We start from the raw sequence: 6,000 nt of genomic DNA on the forward strand, positions 1-6,000 counted from the left end.
CACATGCAATCAACAATAATTCACCCCACTTAACATATGTACAATCACCAACAACATCCATAATTCAAGCAACATATAGTTGTCACATATATACACCACCAACAATCAACATTTAACATGTTCAACAAATATCATAACATAAACATGTTCATCACCATTCAATTAGTATATATGCATCGACAACAATTCACCACCACTTGACATACACATACATCATTAATCATCTCCACATAAATCAACATATAGTTGCCACATTTCCACATAATTCCTTACAATCCAAATAGAGGAACAAATACAACATATGATCACAAACATCATATTCATCACTCAACAACCATTCATACATCATCTCATAATCATATTAATCTATTCATAAAGGGTTCATAAGCAATTGGCTCTCAAAAATCATTTTCTACCAAGTTCGTCTCCAAAAATCACAACATTGAAAATAATTGAGCACCTAAGCCAAAACCAAGTAAACGAGCTCAATTGCCTATGCCATGTATCCTCACAAGTCACACATATGTGCAGTAGAGGTTACATAAGCATTTCATCGGCCAAATACGATGAATTCATAAAAATCACAAAGTTCGTCTCGCGAAACACTTTTCAAGAAATTTTCGATTTTCTAAGCAAAACAAGTTAAATCCCTCACCTCATAGTTTAAATACTACTAAACACCTTAATTGAACTCATAAAAAATAAGTTTGAAGTTTGGAACCAATCCATAAGGTTTGGGTCGACTTAAGAGCAAAGCTTATGCGGAATTTTTGTAAAATTTCACCAAGACCACCTTGGAGTATTTTCATCATAACTCAAAAATCAAAAATCATTTTCAAGTCAAACCAAAGCCTCTGGAAAGCTAACAAAATTATCTACAACTTTCATGTTTACACCGAAAACCAAATCAAAACAGAAACGAGGGAAAAAGACGCAAAAATGCAAAACAGGGGGTACTGTCCTGTGCAACTTGCAATCGCGAGTAGCTTCCAGGAAGCCCCTTACTCGCTCGCATCCAACTTGCAGCTGCGAGTACGGTTGCAAGTTGTGACAGTAGTTTCAGGAAAAAGAGCCATTTTCACCCCAAAACCCCAATTTTGACTCCCCAATGCCCAAATTTGATTCCAAGGTCTATCCAAACATTTCTAAACATGGAAAGACACACAAATCCATATAAAATTTTCCCCAAAATATTCTCTTAACAAAAATCATCATTTGACCCATTTTCATCAAAACTTCAAAAACCACACAAAGTCATAGCAAACTCCACAGTTATGATTACCCAAGGTTTTAATCATCAACAACAACATCTCTCAACAACAACAGCAACTAACCATCATGAATTCATCAATAATTCATCACAACAACACCTCATATCATCATTTTTGGACAAAAATGCAAAGCATACATATAACCACAATTTAAGCATGTAATTTCATCATCAACAACTCAATTAACATTCAATTTACATACCCAAACATTACATCAAAACATGAACACGAATTTACAATTAATTAGGTTCAATTCATCAATTTCACAAAATGGGTAGAAATGAAAAGTTAGGAATTATGGTTGAAACCTAACCCTCTTACCTCTAGCACCAAGAATCTCTAACCCAAACTTCAATTTAGCTCCTAGATGATGAATCCCCTCTTGCCTCTAACCCTTGTTCTTGTTCTTCCCTCTAGCCTCTATCTCTTCTCTTCTCAAATGAAAAATGTTGGTGAAAGAACCCTATTTCTCTACTAACATTAGTTTATATATAGGCTCACTTAATTGGGCTTATCTCACAAACCTTAATGGGCCTAACCCATTTCTATTTTAACCTCAAAAATGTTACTACTCACTTAACGGTAAAACACAACACTAACGGTCACTTACCGGTAATAAAACAATTACTACACCCTCTAGCAACTTGGTAAAATAACAACTATCACTAAGCACTAAAAATAACCTTTAGCAAATACAAAATTACCCATACTCTCAAAATGACCAAAATGCCCCTAAGTCCAAAATGACTAAAATACCCCTCTAATACCGAATTCTACGATTCCCAACCAAAAAATACACACAGAGGCAATAATCACATAAGAGCACATATAACACACATAAATAAATAAATAAATGAAATAAATCTAGCGAAAAATCGGTACATTACGGAGAGAGTAGGAGAAAAAGAGAAGAGAGAAGGGAAGAGAGGAAGAGGAAAGCTCGCAATTGTTCATTGAGGTCCATAAGGAGGACCTTGGAGATGAAGGTGTTGTATCATTCTCCGGAGCATTACACTGTTTTCTTCATTTATGCGGTTGCCCTTTTTGGACATCATTTACGAGCTCGATAATTCAACACCTTGCCTTTGTTGCTTGGTGCTTATCCTCTCAATTTCAGTTTGCATCCATGGCCATCTTTCATTGTCATTTAGCTCACCGGTTTCTTGGTCATGGTGCTCTCCCTCATGGTGCAAGTTAGCACTTTCTCCCACATCATGGTGCAAGTTAGCACTGTCTCCCTCATCTAGATTTTGCTCCTCATGTACCTGGACATCATCAACATACAATAAATTTTCTTCCACCACGGTGTTAGTCCGAGATGGGTTAGGAAGTAGTATCAAAATAGGCACATTGAGCTTGAGTGAATATTGAATGGGCGGTTGATGTTTTATGAAGTTCATAGCAATGAGGGTGTCTATGTTAAGCCTATTGTTTCCCTCAATTGGTTTTATCCCCTCATATTCTCCCACTCCAAATTGCCTAGATATGTATGTGATGATTCCTCCCACCACTATCTCTCCCTTACCGGCAGGCCTATTACCTACATCGGCAAGATAATCAAGCAAATATAAACAAGTGTTTACGGGGTGGTTATAGAGCATAGTCCAAAGCATGAAAAGTTCATCGGTTCTAGTGTTCCCTAACTCGGTTCAACCCCAAATGGAAAATTTCCCACTTCTTCTTGAAGTCATTGTCCTTGACCTTGGTTGGACTTTATGTTTTGATGAAGGTTAGGGTCTAGAAAGATTTTTGGTGGAAAAGGTTGGTTTAAGTTTGGGGTTTATGTTCGAGTAAGGTTTATGAGTTTAGGTGTGGAGATTGGCTAAGAATTTGTGGTTTTTAGGGTTAGGTTTAGGTCCACTTCTTCTTGAAGTCATTGTCCTTGACCTTGGTTGGACTTTATGTTTTGATGAAGGTTAGGGTCTAGAAAGATTTTTGGTGGAAAAGGTTGGTTTAAGTTTGGGGTTTATGTTCGAGTAAGGTTTATGAGTTTAGGTGTGGAGATTGGTTAAGAATTTGTGGTTTTTAGGGTTAGGTTTAGGGAGGTAAGGGTTTGGTGAATTATGGGTTGGGGTGGATGAAAGTTGTTTTTGATGGAAGGGGTTTGTGTAGAATGAAGTTTAGGATTGATTTGGTGAAAGAATTGGTTGATTTGGTGAAGAATTGATGGAGATGCGAAGGTGTGAAGGTTGTTGGTTATGGAGGTTTTAGAGAGAAGTTTGAAGGTAGAGAGATGTTTGTGTGTGAGAATGAGGGAAGACGAAGAAAAATTTTGAGGTTATACTTACCTAGAGATGTGGCACGGCCGTGCCATATATTGGCACGGGCCGTGCCAAGCTACTTGGAATTTTGGCTTGTGTTTGACTTCAAAATGGCACGGCCGTGCCAAACTTAGCACGGGCCGTGCCAACCTTCTAGTCGGGGGCCTCAATTTTTTTTTTCACTTTTCTTGAATCTACTCGGACAATTACCTACAAAACAACTTAAAACAACGGAAAACAAACAAAACTAAAACAAATAAATGCGTGGGTTGCCTCCCACGAAGCGCTCGTTTAGAGTCATTAGCTTCGACGGTTGGGAAGTGGTTTAACTATCCTATACCCAATCTTTCGAAAGGGACAATGGCATCAAACCGACATTCTCTCCCAAATCACACATGGCTTTTGCTATAGTTTTAGATCCTATGACACAAGGTATGGAAAAGCTCTGGATCCTTAAGTTTAGGTGGCAATTTGTTTGGAAGTATTTCAATAAAATTTCTAAATTGCTCATCTAACTTGGATTTCGCAGACTCTTGTGTTAAAGGAATTTTAGGCTCACGAGATGGTGAAACAAATGACTTATCATTCTCTCCTACGGCTTTCTCACCTTGAGGCTCATCACTCCCTATCTCTCCTTCATTGTTCTTAACTTTCACAACGGGGTCCTCTAATTGTTTACCATCCCCAAGAGTAATATCATTTAGCTGGTCTTTGGGGTTGGTTTTGGTTTGGCCTAGAAGGACTTCGGAGGTTTGAGATGAAGTAGCCGCTTGTTGGGCTACTTGAGAGATTTGAGTCTCTAGAAAATTTTGGTGAGTAGAAATGGAGTCCACTTTAGATGTAAGCTTGACAACAGAGTCGTTCAAAAATCCAATTTGATTTTTAAGTTCTCGAAGTTGTTTATTTTGGTTGGCAATAGAATTTTCCAACAAAATTTCCAAATTAGATTTACGAGCGACTCTCTGGTTGATTGCATAGTCAGGTGGTGCTACTTGTCCATAGGGATTTTGATTTTTTTTTAAAAATTTTGGTTTTGCCTCATCCCTTGGTTGTATTGAGCATAGTTCATTTGCTCAACACCATTAATAGCACTACCTAGTTGGCAATCAACACCAACATGACCAGATATACCAAAGATTTCACAAGAAGGAGATGCGAAGTAGAATTGATGGCACTAACATTTAGTTTTTCAAATTTTTGGGTTAGTGCATCAAGCTTAGCAACAAGGTGATCATCGTTAGAGACTTCGTACATACCGCCTCCTTTTTGGAGGATGAAGAACTAGTGATGGCTCTCTCGTCGGTCCACTTGTAATGATTTTGAGCCATGTCTTCAATCAAGGCGTATGCCTCCGTATATTTCTTATTCATTAGAGCTCCACCTGCAGCTGCATCAACATAAATTTTTGTGGAACACAAAAGGCCATTATAAAAAATGTGGATAATAAGCCAATTCTCTAAACCATGATGGGGACAAAGTCTAAGCATTTCTTTGAAACACTCCCACGCATTGTAAAGAGATTCTCCATCTTTTGAGTGAATTGTATGATTTGTTTCCTTAAGTGAACAGTTTTAGAATGAGGAAAGAATCGGGCAAGAAAAACTTGCTTCATTTGATGCCATGAAGTGATAGAACCAAATTCCAATGAATGAAACCAAGAACTAGCTCTACCCCCTAAGGAAAAAGGAAAGTAGTGCAGCCTTACGACCTCTTGGTTTGCATTCACGGTTCCACCGAGTCTTAAAAAGGTTGAAATATGAAAATTCGGATCCTCGCTGGGTGATCCGAAAAATTGATTTTGCTGCACTAAGTGAACAAGTGCAGGTTCTATTTCGAAATTGTCCTCAACCGTTGGGTACACAATAGCATCATATGACTCATTTGAAGATGGGATTGCGTACTCTTTGAGATAGCGTTCCTTAGCCATATCGTTATTATCTTCCCAAGAAGTTAAAGGCAAAAGAAGAAATAGAAAAAGAAAGAAATAAAGAGATAAAAAATAAAATAAAATAAAGGAAAAGTTTTTTTTTTCAAGTCGATCCTTAAAAAAAATTAATCAAATTGCAATAACTCCCCGGCAACGGCGCCAAAAACTTGATAGGCCAAACCGCAAGTGCACGGTCTATCGAAGTAATAGTAGTAAAAGAGAGTATCGTTCCGCTAGGGAGTTATGAATTTAATTAACTTTTAATAATGATTAGATGAAGGTTTCAAAGGTTAAAAAGTTTGGATTTTTAATTAAAAGAAACAACAATAATAAAATAAAAGAGTCTTGGAATTATTGGTTTATCCTAATGACAAGTCATTCACTAGCCAAGACTTTAACTTCTAATTTCATGTTTTACACCTAATTTCTAAAGACCGGTTTCCCTTTAGCCCCTCACCTTTCCGATAAAAGTCCGGTGAGAGTTTACCCCTAGTAACCAAGGCTATTTCGCTGACTTGATTACTAGAAGAAGCTTAAAGAC

General features: G+C 37.5%; 1 non-coding gene across 1 annotated transcript; it reads left to right on the top strand.

Moving 5' to 3' along the window:
• The first annotated feature begins 4,990 nt into the window (after nucleotides 1-4,990).
• On the top strand, nucleotides 4,991-5,097 carry LOC146922489 (small nucleolar RNA R71). The gene has a single exon (XR_015013015.1). It is a non-coding gene; the product is annotated as a small nucleolar RNA R71 (small nucleolar RNA).
• Nucleotides 5,098-6,000: the final 903 nt, after the last annotated feature.

This window comes from Medicago sativa, chromosome 5 (genome assembly GCF_051527215.1).
Source record: "Medicago sativa cultivar Bolivia chromosome 5, Bolivia_mono, whole genome shotgun sequence".
NCBI lineage: Eukaryota > Viridiplantae > Streptophyta > Magnoliopsida > Fabales > Fabaceae > Medicago > Medicago sativa.